Here is a 20,310-nt window from a genome sequence, read left to right as displayed (position 1 = left end):
TGTAGAAAAAGATGCAATAGACAAACTCATTGATAAATTAAGAACAACAAATGAAACTGATCTTGAAAAGTGGAACAGGGATAGATTATGCATGCTTGATAGCAGACTTGATCATGGCTGATATTGATGAAATTCTTACTTTGCTGGAAATTGATAACATCACTCCTGAAATCGATGAGTATATCAATTATGTTCCTTCAATAAATGGAAAAAATATTGAATTCTTAAATATCTTCTCGACCAATATCCGCAGCCTTCATGCAAATTTCAATCAGTTAATCTGTTGTATAAACAGCTTAAAAACAGATATCCATGTAATAGTTCTTACTGGAACTTGGCTAACCGTGAACATTCCATTTACTTACAAGATCCCAGGTTACACCGAAGTAAATAAATATTCGAAAATTAAAAAATGCGACGGTGTGTGCATTTATATTAGAGATAATATTGATGTAAGTGTGATCGCTTGTGACATTGTTGATGCAAACTCGTTGTGCTTGGACTTGAAAACACCAAATGATAAAATGTTCAGAGTTATAGGAATTTATAGATCACCCAGTAATCATAACACCGAGAATTTTGTCAACAGCCTAAACCATTTCCTTGACAATATACCCAATTCAATGAGTGTTTGTATGGTTGGTGATATAAATATAAATATTCAATCAACTAGTATACAGGTTCAGGAATACATGCATATTTTAATGAGCAAAGGCTTTAAATCTCATATAAATGGAAGTACTAGAGTATCAACCACATCTGAATCGTTCATAGATCATATCTTTTTCAAAAACACAAATAGCAATTTCAGCTTTATATTTGGGAACATCTTCAAGACAACAATAACGGATCATTATTCGGTTCTATTACATTTAGGTAATGAACGGAATCCCGAAACCACTTCAAATAGAAATATGCCTGTAAACAGCATAAAAATATCATACAACTACAGACTTCTTGCTGAAAAATTGGAAAAAGAAAACTGGAATACAATTTTTGGAAATGAAGATATAGATATACTTGTTGAAAAGTTTGTGGAATGGTTAAATGGTATTATTAATTCAGTCAAAACTGAGATAAACATTCCTCGCCGAAATCGCCCTTTGAAGCCTTTGATAACGCAAGGAATAATAAGATCAATTACTATACGGGATAGAATGCATGATAGAATGAGGAAAGGTCCTGCAAATGCTGATTCAATAAATGAATATAGAATTTATCGTAACACATTGAATAGGCTCATAAGTGAAGCGAAGGAGAAATATTATAAAGTTAAAATAGAGCAATGTCAAAACAATAGTTCAAAGCTTTGGAGGAGTATCAATGAGGCAATCGGGGAAGGAAAAAAGGAGTGTAATAGGATCAGAGTTGAGGCCAAGAGGCTGAATGACTTTTTTACCAATGTTGGTGAAAGACAGGCTATAGCTTTCAACAATGAACTAGCGAATTCTCCCAACTTTGATCACAACAACGATATAACCGAAACACCTCTACTGAATTCTTTCTTCATTAGACCAACAGATTCTAAAGAAATTGAAGAAACAATAAAAGAGCTGAAGAGTAATTGCGCCCCAGAAATGGATAATCTCAATAACACAGTACTCAAGCAAATAGGCCACACTATTTCACAACCACTAGCCACGATTTTTAATAAATGTTTTGAGCAAGGCTACTTCCCCAAACACTTCAAAAAAGCCAAAATAAAACCTCTCTTCAAGCAAGGAGATCCATCAAATCCTGGCAATTACAGGCCAATCAGTCTTATCAGTAATCTGGCAAAAATTATGGAAAAGATTATAAAGAAGAGATTAGTCCTGTTTTTGAGCAAACATAAAATAATAAATGAAAATCAATTTGGATTTCAGGCTGAGAAGAGTACGGAAGATGCATTAATTAAATTTGCTAATACTGTTTCACAAAACCTGAATTCCAATTACAAATCTATAGCGGTTTTGTTGGATATCAAAAAAGCTTTTGATACTATTCCACATTACTCCCTTTACAATAAACTCGAGAAAATGGCTTCAGGGGAATTTTTCTAGAATTAATTAAAAGCTATTTGAGAGATAGAACACAGTCTTTAACAATAAATGGATGTACTGATACCTCTAAAATGACCTCTTACGGGTTGCCTCAGGGAACTGTACTTTCACCAATCCTTTTTATTTACTGAGCCGAATTTATTTACCAATCTGATTTACTGAGCCTGAAACTAAAAAACTCAACAACTATATCATTCGCAGATGACACTGCAGCTGTTTTCTAAGGAAAATAGTGGATCGAGGCTCATGAAATTGCAGAACAGAATTGTTTTCTCATTAAAAAATGGTTAGACAAAAACACTTTGAGCTTGAACATTGATAAAACCAATTACATCACCTTTGCACTCAATACAACTGGTAAATCCGACGAAAATATGAATCTGAGACTACATTCAAACTGCAACATGAACTTCAATAACTGCACTTGTCCCATAATAAAAAGAGTAACAAGCACAAAATATCTAGGCATCATAATAGATGAATATTTGAAGTGGGACATCCATATCAGATTTTTATGCAAAAGAATCAGATATCTTTCTTATAAATTCTACGAAGCAAAAAAATTCTAAACTCAAGTCATCTTAAAATGGTACAGTCCACTGGTACAGTCCATAATTCAGTATGGTATTTCAGGGGGGGGGGCTGTTATAATTCCCACTTGGAAGAGCTTTTTATAATTCAAAAATCAATCATTAAAACAATCTTAAATAAGCCTAGACTTTTCCCAACCAACCTGACTTTTGAAGAGTTTAACGTGTTGACAGTTAGACAGTTGTATGTAATGAATGTAGTGAAGTATATATTTAAATATAAAAATAATTTCATTTGCACTAATAATACTATCAATAATCAATACAATTTAAGACCCACCTCAAATAAGTACCTAATCTATCATACTAACATTGAAAATATTAGAAGACAACTCATATATTTAAGCACTAAAATTATAAATAAAATTCCTGAACAAATTATTAGCTGTGCCAAGATAACAAAAAAAGTAAAAACAGATATCAATGCTTGGATCAAAATTAACAACTTCTTCTACCTTTGAGAACTATAATAAGTTAACAGAGAACTTTTCTGATTAGTGCGCTCACTTCCCCTACTTGTGCTCTATCACATCCCTTTCCCAATCCTTTCCAAAAATTCCAAGATCAAAAGCCTTCCTATGACATGGATAGCCATAGTTGGAAGAACTTTTGATCCTCTACCCTTCTTCACCACATAACATGTATAAATTGCCTTCTAATATTGTAATGGGTTTTCATATTTATGTTATTTATTTTATACTGTAATGTTTTTTTATTGATGTAATTAATTTTTATTTCATATCTTATGTGTGTGTGTGTGAATAAATAAATAAATTGAATAAATTTACAATAATAATGGGACGAATTTCCCACAATGACATATTCAAAAATAACAAATTAAACAAATAGGAGTTGCTGATTATGGATCAACTATCCAAACGAAAAACAATGATCTGTCGACGATGAGATATGTTTTGCAACTGAGCTCAGCTCCGGGCTGCACACGCTTAGAGTGAGGGGATGACTCAAGTCGTGGGAATGAAAATGATAACAGGACAAAATCTCTTCCTCAGCACTAAGCAGCAGATAAAGGAAAACTGGAAATACTATACAAAGAAACTGGCCTGAACATTCCCCCCGACTGAAAAGTAGTTTTCAGTTAAGGCTGGAATGACAAAGCAAAAAAAAAAAAAATAATACAAAAAAACACAACTATACTATTGAGTAGGCAACGGGAACAACTTGGAACAACTTCGTTACCGGCCTTTTAAACCAACCATTTTTCAACTGCACCGATGCTACTCTGACCTGTCCATCGGTTCCTGGAAAGACCTCTTCCATGATACCGATAGACCATTGCAATGGGGGTAAATTAGGCTGATCGACAATCACTAGCATATCAATGGTAAGGGAGGGTGACATCTTAGTCCACCTTTCACGAGTTTGCAACTCATGTAGATACTCTACTCTCCATCGTTTCCAAAAGGACTGAACCAATTGGTCAATCAACTCATATTGAGTGAGCCGACTCAATGGAGTCTCAGGCACATCTTTCATGGGAAAAGCCTTGATGAAGATTCAAGTGCTGTTTTCTAATTCTCTGATATCACAGAACAACCGAAGAAAACGATCTTCAAATTCCAATAATTATGAGGAGGTGTTATAATGTTATATAATTATAAAAACCAGTTTTGCTTTATGAATCATGCAATTTATTTCAAGAAAACTCTAGACATGTTATTGGACATCCTTAGGGAAAAGAAGAAGACTGGATGAAGACAAATATTTCTGGCTCTCATTGCTTCCTCAATTGAAAAGATTCAATGAATTATTTACCTGGTAAAGTTTAGTCACTGGAACCCATTCATCACACCTTTTGGAAGGAGGGAATAATTCTCAACTCAATGACTAGAATTGGTGTAGAGGAGTATCAGCTCCTACTTTTGCGAGATTCTGTCGAATGTAGGAGCACATCCAACAGCTTAGATAAGAGCAGTAACAGTGTGGGGAGTGACAGCGCGAAAGATGAAGATTCAAGTGCTGTTTTCTAATTTTCTGATATCACAGAACAAACGAAGGAAACGATCTTCAAATTCCAATAATTATGAGGAGGTGTTATAAAGTTATATAATTATAAAAACCAATTTTGCTTTATGAATTATGCAATTTATTTCAAGAAAACTCTAGACATGTTATTGGACATCCTTAGGGGAAAGAAGAAGACTGAATAAGAGGTGGATGAAGAAAAATATTTCTGGCTCTCATTGCTTCCTCAATTGAAAAGATTCAATGAATTATTTACCTGGTAAAGTTTAGTCACTGGAACCCATTCATACACCTTTTGGAAGGAGGGAATAATTCTCAACTCAATGACTAGGATTGGTGTAGAGGAGTATCAGCTCCTACTTTAGCGAGATTCTGTCGAATGTAGGAGCACATCCAACAGCTTAGATAAGAGCAGTAACAGTGTGGGGAGTGACAGCGAGAATGATGAAGATTCAAGTGCTGTTTTCTAATTCTCTGATATCACAGAACAAACGAAGGAAACGATCTTCAAATTCCAATAATTATGAGGAGGTGTTATAAAGTTATATAATTATAAAAACCAGTTTTGCTTTATGAATCATGCAATTTATTTCAAGAAAACTCTAGAAATGTTATTGGACATCCTTAGGGAAAAGAAGAAGACTGAATAAGAGGTGGATGGAGACAAATATTTCTGGCTCTCATTGCTTCCTCAATTGAAAAGATTCAATGAATTATTTACCTGGTAAAGTTTAGTCACTGGAACCCATTCATCACACCTTTTGGAAGGAGGGAATAATTCTCAACTCAATGACTAGAATTGGTGTAGAGGAGTATCAGCTCCTACTTTAGCGAGATTCTGTCGAATGTAGGAGCACATCCAACAGCTTAGATAAGAGCAGTAACAGTGTGGGGAGTGACAGCGAGAATGATGAAGATTCAAGTGCTGTTTTCTAATTCTCTGATATCACAGAACAAACGAAGGAAACGATCTTCAAATTCCAATAATTATGAGGAGGTGTTATAAAGTTATATAATTATAAAAACCAGTTTTGCTTTATGAATCATGCAATTTATTTCAAGAAAACTCTAGACATGTTATTGGACATCCTTAGGGAAAAGAAGAAGACTGAATAAGAGGTGGATGGAGACAAATATTTCTGGCTCTCATTGCTTCCTCAATTGAAAAGATTCAATGAAGTGCAGAAATTTGAAGCTAGAACGCAAATCACGAAAAGAATGAAACAAAATGTCTCTCAGGGAGCAGTTTGGGAGCGCAGTATACACAATCCACACACTATCCACGATATTAATACTTTTCACTTCCCACACCCTTAGTGTATACTCTACGCTACAGCATTTACTTTATGATGATTTGGAATATGATTAAGAGTTTTTGAGTTGTCTCAAGACTCTGTCCCTATCTCTTTGTGGCAAACTCAAGCACAGTTGAAGTTCTTGAGCCATCTTAGGACTCTCAAATTCAAATATTCTTTATTCCATACAAAATACAGATTACATTGTAATACAAAGCATGTTTTACTGGAATACCCCTACAAGACTATTTGTCTGAGTGTAGGGGGTGGGTTCCTGTTACAGTGGGTAGCCAATAGTCTATTCATAATATTATATGGGTATTAGAATGTCCGACTTTGTTAACAAGAAGAAGGTAAGTATAAAATAGTTTGGGCCAGTTGCACCTACATTTGTAAAATATGGCCATTTACGCTGGTTTACAAATCAGCGTTAGTTTTATGGATGCATTTCTGTTCCACAAAGATCGGTTAATTTTTAATCCTGATTAAGTTCTCTGATTAACTAACCAAGATTTTAATGGTGTCACAATCTGACAACAATGTAATTCAACCAACAGCTGTTGTTATTCTGAAAATTAGAGCCATTTACAGGCACAAATTTGAGGTTATATGATATTTAAGCGGTAAGATTCAAGATGGCTAAGAGAGAACATGGGCCGAATTTCATCGAAATTGAAAGAAATTTAATACCAGTAATCAAGTTAGTAAGTGAAAATATTTCAATCATAGAAAATAAAAAAACCGATTTTGCTACAATTCGAAAAAAGGAAGAAACCTGGAATGAAATCTCCAATAAATTTAACAAAAACGCATTAGTTATCACAAAGCGAACAAAAGATCAATTGAGAAACTTTAATGAAATCTACAAAAGAAAAACTAAAAAAGCTGCATCAACTGATAAGGTAAGGAGATTTAATAATCCTAATCTAATTGATTAATAGAATATTTTATAAAATATAAGTATGAACCTTCAGTTTATTAATAAGTAGGCTACTTATAAATGTACAGTACGGTATGGTAAAACTTATTTGCATACTGCTTCAGACTTATTTCTTTCTATAGCCTAACTGATTTTCTGTATTTTTATCGAAGTAGGCTACTGTTACCTCAATAGTTATCTACCGGTAGGCCTATTATAAATTATTTTTGTATAATTTGTGAATATTACTTTGTCATATTACAAAAATATAGTTACTCTAAATTTGACAATATGAAATGACTCCTGTAGAATGAAACCAACAGGCTGATGCAAAAGTTAAATTCAATTTGATTTTCTTATGTCAAAAGAACTGCAATTAACATTACAGTATTTGAGGAGGTAACATTCAAACCGTGTTTTGTCCACTTTTTTTGAAAAATGAGATTTTGCTAGATTCTTAATCTGCCGTGTCATTTGCACCTATTTCACATAGGATTCCAGTCGAAACGTGCTTTTTCCTGTATAAAAACATAGTTGAAAACCTAGGTTTCAAACAGAGTGTGTTTTGTCCACATCTCAGTTTCAAATGCTTTGTCCATCTAGCCAATGGGAATACTCCATTTCACTCATGTGACAGGGGTCATCAGCAGCTACATAACCTAACTTTTAGAACATGAAAGTCTGCTGTTCGGTGTCATGTTTAGAAGTGAAGGCCTATTCAGTTTGTTGTTATTATTATAGGTAATTTATTATTATTTATTATAATAAAGTATACATAATGAGTGATCTTGACGAAAGTGTTCTGGTTGGGGAAAGTAGTGTTGGTAGCAAGAAGTGAATTAAAACAGGAGGAAAGCGTAAGAAACTGAAAGAAGAACATTATTCAGCACCTCATAAAACTCTTGTGTTTCGACCATGCACTCATAATACTCATAAGTTTGCTTGCTACAAGTTTACACCGAGATACTTGAAAAAATTCAATAAGAACTTTTTTAAAACTCCTGATAAAACAAGACAAGACATTATTGTTTCCACATTAGTAAAAACTAGTCCTGTAAAACAACGTAGATCGCGACCTACTGTAACTAACAACTAACTAATTAACTAATTTTAATAATTTTAACTAATTAATTGTATTAATTTGTTGTATTTGTTGCAGTAAAGTATTCTTTTGTCCTTGTCTTTGCCACTCGTTTAGTTAGTTTTTCTAATGCTCACCCAACAATAGAGACAATTCTCGCAGTCACTGTATGAAAAGTAACATGCTTCCAGTCGGTCGATAATGATGTCTTTCCAGTCAATAGTCAAGTTTTCCCAGTTCGTTCGTTTGTGTTCCTGAGTTATTAAGTCTAGTTTTTTCATGAGTGTTTGATTTTTCCAATTCACTATTTCAGTTTTGTTGTTTTCTGTTTCCGAGTTTATATTTTAGTTAGAGTATTGTTTTCGAGTGTAGTTTGTTTGAGTTTTTTTTAGTTTATTAGTATGATAAGTCTTTTTTTTACTCAAGTTCAATAAGTTATCAAGTGCCCGTGTTTATTATCGTTATCAACATGAAATTATCCACAATTGAGTATACAGACATGCTATTGGTATATGCAGAATGTGCATACGACTTAAAAGAGGCGGAGAGACTTTACAGAAGACGCTTCCCTCATCGACAACATCCTTCTTACATCACCTTTCTAAGATTGATGCAAAGATCTAGGAATGGAAAGGGTGTTGGGGTAGCTGATAGACACGAAAAACCTGCTCCAATGATTAAAGCTTCAAATGATTGTGTTGTACAATATTTTGAGGAAAATCCATGTTCCAGCATTCGGCGGGCGGCTGGAATACTAGATGATTCGAAGACTACAATACATAGAGTACTGAAAAAAATAATCTAAGGCCGTTTCATGACACTCCAGTACAGGACTTGAGTAATGCTGATTTTGAAGCAAGAATAAGATTTTGTGACTGGATCCTTGCTGAACGTATTCCGGAAATTTTATGGTCGGATGAAAGCTCATTCACAAGAAGTGGTGCTGTGAATTATCATAATATGCATACGTGGTCAGTTGAAAATCTGCATACACCACGACCAAATCGTTTCCAGAAACAATTCTCAGTGAATGTTTGGGCTGGTATTGTTGACGAGTATGTCATTGGACCTCATTTTTTTCCAAGAAGGTTAAATTCAGAAATTTTCCATAACTTTCTTATGAATGAGCTTCACGAGCTGCTCGAAGACGTGCCTCTTGATTTGAGGTAGAATATGTGGCTGCAACTGGATGGCTGCCCGTCCCATTTCGGAAGAAATGTACGGGGCTGGTTGGATAATAATTTCCCTGGGCGGTGGATTGGCAGAGGTGGACCAGTGAGTTGGCCACCACGATCACCCGACCTCACACCTAGGGATTATTACTTTTGGGGAGTAATAAAGAACAAAGTCTATTGTGAACCTGTGAATAGTAGAGAGGAGTTGATACAAAGAATCCAATTAGCATTCGATGACGTCAGAACGAGGCCCAACGAAGTCAGACAGGCAAGTGGGAGTCTTGCAACGTAGTAGAAGGTTCAGAGAGAATAATGGAGGATATTTTGAATTTCGTTGAATACAGTATATCAATTTTATTTAATCAATGGACAATGATTATTCATATGGACTATATCCACAATACTTCCAATTGATGTTAATGATTCATGATAATTTTAGAATAAAAATTTTAAAAAATTAACTAATTTATTTTTAATATTCTAATATTCAATGTAGGCCTATGTTTAGGCTGGGACAGATAATAAGAGTTATTGAGAGCACAAAACAGGTAGGCCTATCATTAGGCCACAGAGAATACTATATGACATGATAATTATTATATTCAGGTATTTTTAATGGAAAATAAATGGATTTGATTTTATGCATTATAGTGGATAGAAAATATTCATTAGAGGATGAACTTTGTCACAGACTTAACACATGTTTTACCTGGGAATCACCAAGAAAGCTGTTTCTGAGGTGCTCTTCTTGAAAATTTTCATTTTTTAACACTCTAGTTTTGAAATTTTCCTGGAAAATTTATACTCATTCGATAGTTTATAAAATGGCAAAGTTTTTTCATTATTGGAAAAATATTGTTACCGTGAAAAAAATCAAGAAAAAACTGTTTGAAAAGTTTAGATTTTAACTCAACTTTGAACTTTTTTCATCTTGTATCTCAATAACAATTGCAGATACAAACTTTTAACCAGTTTCATTGAATTTCTCAGCCAAATTTCCTATAGAAAAAGTATTTTTATGCCCTCAATCACTCGACACAAAGCTATCAAATTGTAGACAATTATTCATACTCAAACAAGATAAGTCTCGTTTTTAATTAAAAAATCGAATTTAAATTGAAATTCTGATTCGAGGATTTGAGCTGGACACCTGTATTTGGTCTCATTCGAAAGATAATCAAAAAAGGAAGTTTTTGCGCTATAAAAATTATTTCGTACCCTGGAAAGAAATCGAGAAAAATGTGTCTAAAGTTTTCAAAAAAACTTCAAAAATCACTCTTTTTCAACTTAAAAAGTTGACCGCTAAAAAATACTACTCAATAATCGACTTTGGCATGTTTTAAGGTAAGCTCGCCATATTTCGTCCCCTAGCCTAATTTCGTCCACCGCTGTTTCTCTGTTCTGCCGCTAGGCGCACCATCAGTGATATTTTTCAGTCATTGTGCTCATGGCCGTCAGTGAGTTGTGAAAGTTTCAGGTGGACAGATTTACGCGTTTTCATCTGAGAATTTTTATTCTAATTTGTCACAGGGTGAGTTCTCAACATAATATTTGTAAAGGGTATTTTCGAACTATCATAATGTGTTTGACTGTATTTCACATATCTGTTTAGAGTAAGCTATAAACTAAATGATCTGAGCGTTTGGTCGTGTTTGGTTGAGTAGATGATGTGTAGCAGGCGGCCATATTGGCAAGTAGGTTTCTCCTATTTTCGTCCCCCTTTCAGTTCCTAATTTCGTCCAGGGGACGAAATTTAGAACTTTTTTTTCATTTTGTTTTAGATGCCGCCAAGGAAGAAGTGGGACAAAGAGGCGATGAAATCTGCAATAACAGCTGTCAGAAACAAGGAAATGGGGTATAAAGCTGCAAGTAAGACATTTAGTGTGCCTAGGGCAACTCTCAAGGATTACATAAAGAAAGGAGAAGGTAAAAGTGCTGAAGAGTTAATTGAAAAACGTATAGGTCGAAAACCAGTTTTTCACAAGAGTTAGAGGCTGAATTAGTTTCCTACTGCAAAGAAATGGAAAAAAGCTATTATGGCCTCACACTCGATGATCTCCGAAGAATGGCCTTCCAGCTGGCTTTAAGAAACAATGTAGCTCACCCATTCTCATCTGACAATAAAGCAGCTGGACGGAAGTGGCTACGTCTGTTTCTGCAGAGGAACCCGACACTATCTGCACGGAAGCCACAAGCCATGTCCTTAGCTAGAGTGCAAGGTCTCAATGAGGAGAGTGTCAACCTTTTTTTCTCCATTTTGAAGCCGGAATTAGAAAAAATAAAGTTTAATCCGCTCAAGGTGTTCAATGTGGATGAAACGGGCGTCACAGTGGTGCAGCATAAAGTGAGGTGCACAAACTGTCGTCGGCAGAAAGAGGTGCACTCGTGACGGTTGTTATGTGCATGCCAGCATCAGGTACATTTGTGCCTCCTCTTATGATTTTTCCAAGAAAGCTGATGAAGAACGAACTCATGGATGGAGCTCCACCAGGGGCAATAGGAGCAGCAAATGAGTCTGGGTGGATCACCAGTGATCTTTTTGAAAAGTGGTTTCAACATTTCATTTCAATTGTGAAGCCATCAAAGGAAGATCCTATTGTGCTGATATTGGACGGACACTATTCACATTCTCGCAATTTGAATCTCTTAAACCTTGCTCGTGATAATGGTGTTTCCATAGTCTGCTTGCCTCCTCACTCCACTTCAAAATTGCAGCCTCTTGATGTTTCATTCATGTTCCCTTTCAAAACATATTATGCACAGGCAATAGAAAATTGGCTGTCTAACCATCCTAACCGGGTTGTTGGTAACCTCCAGATTGCTCAGCTATTTAATGAAGCCTATGCAAAGGCAGCAGTTGTGAAAACTGCTGTCAATGGTTTTAAGAAAACTGGGATTCTGCCTTACAATCCGAATGTGTTTGGCCCAGAAGACTTTTTGGTGACACCACCTGCTGAAGCCTCCTCAGCTCCTGAACCATCTGCAAAAAGTCAACCCTCAACAAGCACAGACATACGACCTGCCTCTCCATCCGATCAACCTTCATGCAGCACACAGATACCACAGTTAACAACAGTTAGCCCAAGAGATATTGTGGGAGTACCTGTTATTCATCCATCCACATCTAAGCGACGAGGCAATGCTGCTCTTCTCACCAGCTCACCTTACAAGAAGAAACTACAAGATAGTAAAGAGAAAATCGATCTTAAAGTGAGAAAAAAGTTGAATTCAATTCCAAAGACATTGCCAGGAAAGGGAAAAAACAGTTGAAAAAGAAAGCAAAACTACGAATATCCAGTGACTCTGAAGACGACGATGATGTTCCATACAAAAGTTCAAGTGGAGGTGAGGATAATGAAGATGATGCGGAGTGCCCCATTTGCCAGAAAAAGTTTTCACAGGACAATAAGGGGGAAAAATGGGTGCATTGCACTAAATGTTCTGTGTGGCAGCACGAAATATGCTCAGGAGCAAAGAAAAAAATAAAATTTATTTGTGACTCTTGTTTTGAAGGGTGAAGTGTTCTGTAACTCATAAGTTACATTTCTAATCAAAATTTTTACCATTTAAGTTAAACATTTCAAATCATTATTCTGCTACCAAAATTTTTTACCAATATTAAGTTGAACATTTCTAATCATTATTTTGCTACCACAAAAAAGGTGGTTCACAGACAAACATTTGTTTAATCCTGGTTATTGTTACAGTATACTATTTTCAATAATTTTTCTTTTAAATTGATTTATTTTTCTTAGCTGCAACCTTTAAATTTTCCAAATTCCTATAATAATTTTTATTGAGCTCTTCTGAGTGTCATTATCAAATAATTTGCTATTTTTCCACTATTTCAATTTTTAAACTTCATTGTTTTCTTGGTCTGACATCAGACATAATAATTGTCAACTTTTTAGAAATTGTGGATTTAAGTTTCGAATTTAATAGCACTCTTAAGCATTTTGCACTTTACCTTTTGTTCTCTAGGAATTTGTTATGAAATTTCTATTACTTGTTGTTGGTTATTGTTTTAATTGCAATATCATTTATATATATATATACATTTTTTTATTACCTATTGTAATTAATTCCACCTGACTTATATTTTTTACCTTTTCAATAATTGTGTTTTGAACATTAAAATTCCTTATTCAACTACTTTGGTGTTGACAACCTTTTTTCCTTTTATCTACAATCCCTTGAGCTACCAAAGGTGCCATCTACCCTTTTGCATGGACAAGCTATTGGCCAAGGTAAGTGCATGCACAAGGGTGCACCGGTATTTATTATATTAATTTTTCTGTCCATCTATTCTAATAATTAGCCTTTCAATCATTTTCTCTATCTTCATTCATTTATACAGTCCACTAGTTTTGGGCAGAAAATTCAATAGTATCTTTATAATCATGATTGTTTGAATTTTGATAAAAATAATCAAAGTGTCGATATTTGAGTAAAACCTGTTATAAAAAAACATGTTGGAGTAATTGAAATTTAACATAACAACTGTTCCTTTTAATTTCATTTGGTTTATTCACACTGCTATCATATTGATTTCAACTTCTAAAATCATGCTTGTTATGATGAATTCCCTCTTCAAATACTAAGATATTAAGATAAATTAATTAATATTCAGCCTATAATGATTTTTTGGTTCTGTTTCAGAGCTTGGGAAGCGGGGATGTCTCGTGGAGCGGGAACATTTTTATCATACGGCTGAGAGTCCGCGTAAACCCAATATCTTCTGGGCGAGAGGCGAGAGTGCCGGAGTGCTAGATGTGCAAGTGGTCCCCGGTTCTCGACCCCTCAATAGAACTGCCCCGGAGAAGGAGGAGAAGTACAATACCATCCCTGACTTGCAAATGAGCATCCGGCAAAGACATAACCTTCCTGGCAACCAGAGGATACGCTTCGACACTGCAACATTGAGCTGGCGGGGCATTTGGAGTCGGCGGTCAGCAAATCAACTGCATGAACTTGGGCTCCCCCGAGGTCTGTTGACCTCCATAACAACACGAGTTCTTCAGGGGAGCCTTACCAACTGCTCAAGATTCATGCAGATGACAACGCAGAGCACATGACTGGCGAGGAGGAAGAGGAATCGGCGAGGAGGACCCCGACCAACAGGGGTCATGCCGGCGAGGATCGGGTGAGGTGATCCGCTGGTCTGAACCTAGCCCTGCTCACTCGGGCTGGACATCGAGGCAGTGCGGCTGTCTGCCCTACGTTACCAGTGGTAGAGGATTGCGGCTGCCTCAAAAGCACTGGACTAGCACACCGGGAGCATGGAAAACCGACCGGCTGGCAGCGAGCTCTGCAGCACTGTTATATTTTTAATTTAACTGCTTTTTTGCTTTGAATGAGAAATGTATTCCTTGTTGTAGAGTTGAAACATTGTATTATCTGTTTGGAAACCAGTCTTAGTGCTTTGTAAAAGATGTGGTTTCATTGAGTGAAAATAAAATTATTTATTATTATTATTATTTATACATATTATTGTATGCCCAGATTGAAAACATTTCCAAAGTATTTGATGTTGAGATTGGACAAATTGGAGGTACAAACTTCTGAATTATATTACAGCCTATTACTTTTCATCCATTATAACTAACCCACTTCATTGTAAATTTCATTGCACTTTTGTTGAAATACAACATAAAAGTAAATTTAGTCTACATGAAACTATGGAGCCTGCTTAATTTGATTAATAGCTTTGACAAAATCACACAAGTGTACCGCTTATTAATCTCTTTCCTTAGTTTTCAGAAAGTATTGTTTGTGAGGAGTCCAAATTGAATGAGAAATTCAAAGTCAACCCAGAAATTCAACAAAATGAACCTGATGAAATTGTTTAAGAATTAATTGAAGATATGGAGTGTCAGAGTCCAAGTCAAGTCATTGCTTTCTTGTCCTTTTTGGATTTATTGACCCGTCCTGACTCTTGGGTTTCAGCCTTCCCTTCATCTATAAACAATTTTGGTGAGCTTTCTGGACTTTTTGTCGCTTCTGATGACTTTTCACCTGTAAGTGGTGTTCGACTAAATATCAGTAAGATCAATAAGATCACTGAATAGGATAATATAAGAGAATGTAACAACCAAGAAGTACCAAGAATGTATACAGCATTTGGGCAAAGATCACTAGGATATTTAGATCCTACATTATTCAATAGAATACCAATATAAATCAAAGGAGAAAGAAATTTCATTAGCTTCAAAAGAAAAATTAGACATTGGATATTCAGTATTGGAATACATAGTAGTGAGGAACTAATAGTAAATAGGATTTAGATTAAAGTTGAACTCTTTATACTATAAGTAATTAGGTATAAATAGTTCCTCAGTTTAGTATCAATGTACTAGGTGATGATAAGGGTAATAGATATAGTTTTAGATTTTCGGAATTTCTTGTATTAATCTGTCTTTAGCATAGTTTTGTATTAGTTTGATGATAATTATCCTCGTCACATATTGGTATAGTGAGGTATCATTTTGAAAACTTTGAATGTTATATTTTTAAAAATTTCTAAAAATATTATGTGATGTTCCTGAATTTATGAATAAACTCCTCTGGATGTGTTGTCTAACATCCAGAGAAATTATTTATTGATTTGGAAGCAGCCAATTAGTTATTATTTCACACACATGGATGTTGTTCAACAGAGTTCAAATCAATACTCCAACAATATTAATGGAAAAGTTTCTTCTGATTGGATTGAATGTGAGTGTATTAACGGTCTACCCCTGTGATGGGTGGGCAGATGGTTTCACCCCACATGCTCTACTTCCAAGTGTACTTTGAATAATAACAGGGTGCTTGAAACTATGCGATCTGTTGAAAACTATTTCTAGAACCAGACGGTCTTTAAATATATGACAACTAAAATTTTAAAGTTTGATAACTGAAATTTCAAAAATTTTCATACTGGAATATTATGGAATGGATAATCCGTTGGAGACACCACTAAGCCTCCGTTTTGTAAATTGTATGGTATAATGGCAAATAAAGGATTTGATTTGAAACATGAAGACATGAAGCACATTCACCTCTAATTTCCACTGCAATGCTCATCTGTGATACTATAATGGCACCAAGATTGTTCAATAAATTACAGCCAGAATTAAAAGTAAGAAATAACCCGAAAAGCTTCAAACTATAGCTGAAAAAATTCATTTTTGTTACTGACTCGGAAAAGGAATTGTTTTTGATTGCAGTTTACTCCTAAACCCTTAACCTCATTAAGTCCTAAAATTCCTCATCTAGTCCTAAACTTCAGTTTAGTCCTGAAATAAGAAGTATACTCATCTGTTTGAAGCATCATAATTATTGTTTTATAAATTTTGATGATTCATTTTACTAAATAATTGGCTTCAACTGTTTAAATGAGTACATCAGTTCTGTACCCAAAACTATAACAAATTGGAACAATCTATAATTATTTTATTATTCAATTTATTTTTATTATTATCAGCTATATGTAATATATTTTATCCTTGAAATCTGTGCTAATAAATGATAAAATTGCTTAAATAGTTAAAGTTTGTAAACTACACCATTAAAAAGTCAACTTCTTCTTTCTTGTATTATACCTATTGTTGTATTGACTCCTCCTCTAAACACGGACTTGTTCCATATACGGGGAAATGTATTGTAATGTACACTCCCGGAAAATAAAATGAATATGAATTGAATACTTGCCTACCGACTTAACAGAGGTGCTGGGTAGTAGCGTGCGTTCGGGCATCACTGGATACAGGTGCCCACTTATAGGTTTGGAATAACGTGCGGCTAGGTCAAGTCACCTCTAATTTAATATCTTGCTTGACAAACTGGCAATACTGAAATACTGGCAATACGTAAGTCTAGAATCAGATGCAACATTCCAACTGTATTTGAGTGCTTTCAACTCGTGCTGACAAATCCACTGAATCTACATAAATATTCAATTCAATTCATTTTAATATTTGTCACAGGCTAAACAACAGTAGGCCTAAGCATTGACAATAGTCATGCACATTAAAAACATAAATATTTTAACATTCATATACAAAGTTAGACTTGATAAATTTTTAAAATGGTGAAAATATAATTTAAAAACTAATAAATAATGTCATTTACAGCCCAATCCTATATAGAAACAGTCATCATAAATATGTTACTTTGTCATTCTCGCTAGACCTTGTCATCCTATTGAAGGTGACTATATACTTCACACCATTAATATGTCAATGATCATTGCAGTTCATAGGCCATTTATAATGTCCATCCCATTTTCTAATAGATTCATAAACAATCCTTGAAACAAGACTCAGTAGGCAATATTTAGGTAAGCTGCTGCAATGCATCATGGGATGGTGTCCAGCAACTTTCAGGATTTTAAGCTTAAGTGTGAAGGCGGCCACTTCCTTCTTGTCAACATGCCACACAGAATGTTCCCCAATTATCTTATTTTCACTAAATGCTGATTTTCAGCTAATCGTAGTACATTGTGGGTGGCGTGTAGCTTGCTGGAAGGCTCGTCAGTGGCCAGTTTCATAAAACCTCTATAAGCGTGTTAATACGCGCGTTAATAAGTATGTTTTACTTTTTACAGAATCACATATGCGGCTTTTTGAGAATGAAACATCCTTGCAGCTTGTACGAGGTTATTTTTGACGTTAACACAGCAACATTTCAGAAACCATAAAGTAAAGCAGCAGTTGATGTCAATCAGCAAAGAATCGCAGGGGATTAGTCCGCTGTCTCATCCTACCGATTGCAGTGCCTCACAAGTCAGCTATTTTCAATGAATCGGATGGAACCATGAGGTATGAAACTGGAAGACTTTTTGGGAGGCAAGAATATGGAAGCAAGCGCTGGACCCAGTGGAGTAAAGAATTCAATAATATTGATTCATTTAGTTGCATTTTATTTGTTTTTTATTTTATATTATTATAGTAGACTATATTATTACATAAACATAATATTGTTTAATATAGTCAATACGGTATGTAGAAATTTTAATCAGTTTTCAAATTCAATGAACGTTTCTGTATGACACAATTGAAAATGGAGGAGTTGTTGAATCCTATTAGGATCATTATTATCCATTCCACTCATTTCCTCTCAACTATAATGCAAATTAGCATAGTTCTTCACTGGCTTGGTAATGGTGGTCAATACCACTGCATAGGTGATGTGCATGGCGTACGTAACGCTTCTTAAAACTATTTCAACTACATCTATTTCAGCGCCATTTAGAGTTCATTGATAATCTGACACGATTACGTACGGTGGCACTGAGGTATGGGAACACTTGTGAACTTGTTACCCATTCTCTTTGTGAAACGCCTGTATAGCTGAAAAATTTCCATTTTCAGTACCATGGTTGCTGACAAGACATTTTGCTTTGTGAAATAGGTTTCCATTGTAATTGTATAGTTTGGTTGTATTTGGAAACAACCGTCATGCAATTGGAATTATTATCAATTCCATGTCATGAATAATATTTCTCTTCTTAATACCAATTTATGCATATTTTTTCAAGAACGGTAACTGGTATATTGTGAAATGAGGAAATCCATATACATTCATATGTATTTCTATTTATAAAATAGAATTGTAGTACCCTTTTTTGAAATTAATAATAGATTAAAAATACAAATTATAACAACTAGTTTCAGTTGTCACAATTTTATTAATTAAAAAAGGGTGTTATAATTCTATTTATAAATAAAAATAAGTAGCCCTGATTTCAAACATTTTAAGAAAACATTCATTAGTATCTACCATCCATTCAATGCCATATTAGAACAAGAACTGATTCATAAATAGATAGTAAAATATAACATGTTGCCATGTTCACTCATGGAAATCATATGAAAGTAATAAGCACGTGACAATTCAATTCACAAACAATTCTCTTCACTAAATTCCACATTTGAGGAGTTGATCAATGTGTCTTCTCCATATTGTTCTATCATTCATTTTCAACGTATACAGAACTTATACTTTCTCTTGAAATAATTTCTTCAAAGCTTCACTTCAATCGTGGATTTGAATAATTCCGCGCTTGTACTCTGTCTCACATAAGAAACTCTTGCCTGGCTCTTCTAGTTTCTTTGTCTGATGGCATTGTGGCTACAGCAATCCTAGGTGTGCCCTTATGTTTCTACCATACATTAAACTGTTATCGTTTGATCCAGTTGCTTTGGGTGACTGACGAAGCTGCATGAGAAGCCTGAAGAGTTCAAGTTTCAGTTTTCCTCCTTCATCTTTCATTGCCTTCAACAATGTTTTCATGATCTGGACGTATCTTTTAGCTTGGAAGAAGGGTGGTAAAGGTGCCATAGTCTTGTCTGTTACTCCATTTGCAAAAAAAAAGTTCTTTAATGTGCTCGATGTGAATTGACTTTCATTCTTTGAATATTGATACTATAGAGGCTTGTGATCAGTCACTGGATTAAGCTTTTTTATAGCAGTATGGAGAAAATATTTTTGAGACCCCAGTTGCTCCCTTGTCAATCTGACTATATTTTTCCACACTTTGTTAAAATACGTGATGCAAAGCAAATTGGTCACTCACTTCCATCTCTGTATCTATGAGAAAGGATGACTCCCTGACCAACTGATGTGACATCTGTCGCAACAACTAATGGGCGATTTGGATTGTAATGAAACTGTACATTGACACTGGTGATTCCGGCCTTTACCTTTTGGAAGCTTTCTTTACATTCAGTGGTCCAATTATACTGTTCCTCAGTTACATAGTTTACTGAGTTGTAGTCATTTATTGAGGAGATACAGGACTGTTGCTGAATTTTTTATAAACTTGATGCAGTAATTTGTTGAACCTAGGAATTTCCCAAGTTTATTTACATTTTCTACTTTTTTACAGTTTTTGATGAAAGAAACTCTATTTATTTATAGATTTCTCCTCTAAGTTTTGTCTTATACTTGCAATTGACAAATACTATCTCTCGCTTTTATAAGCTCTCCTGTTTAAGTTCGGAGTTCAGCAAGCCGTCAGCTGGAGAAAGAGTTTCTTGAAAAATATATTTATATACGCATTCAACAGCATCGTAGGTGTGTACAACACCAGTTAATAACTTGAAAAATCTGGTGTGGCGCACTCACACAACTTTCCTTGCCGTTATGAAAATTGATCACTGACGCTAGTGTTCCCGCGCATCTCAAGTCTACTATTCAAATATTTGAGCCAGCTGGTGACAGGGCAATAACGCTAGAGA

This window comes from Nilaparvata lugens, chromosome 3, assembly GCF_014356525.2.
Source record: "Nilaparvata lugens isolate BPH chromosome 3, ASM1435652v1, whole genome shotgun sequence".
NCBI classification, from domain to species: Eukaryota; Metazoa; Arthropoda; class Insecta; order Hemiptera; family Delphacidae; genus Nilaparvata; species Nilaparvata lugens.
The sequence above is the reverse complement of the archived record's forward strand: the minus strand, read 5'-3'. Positions refer to the sequence as shown.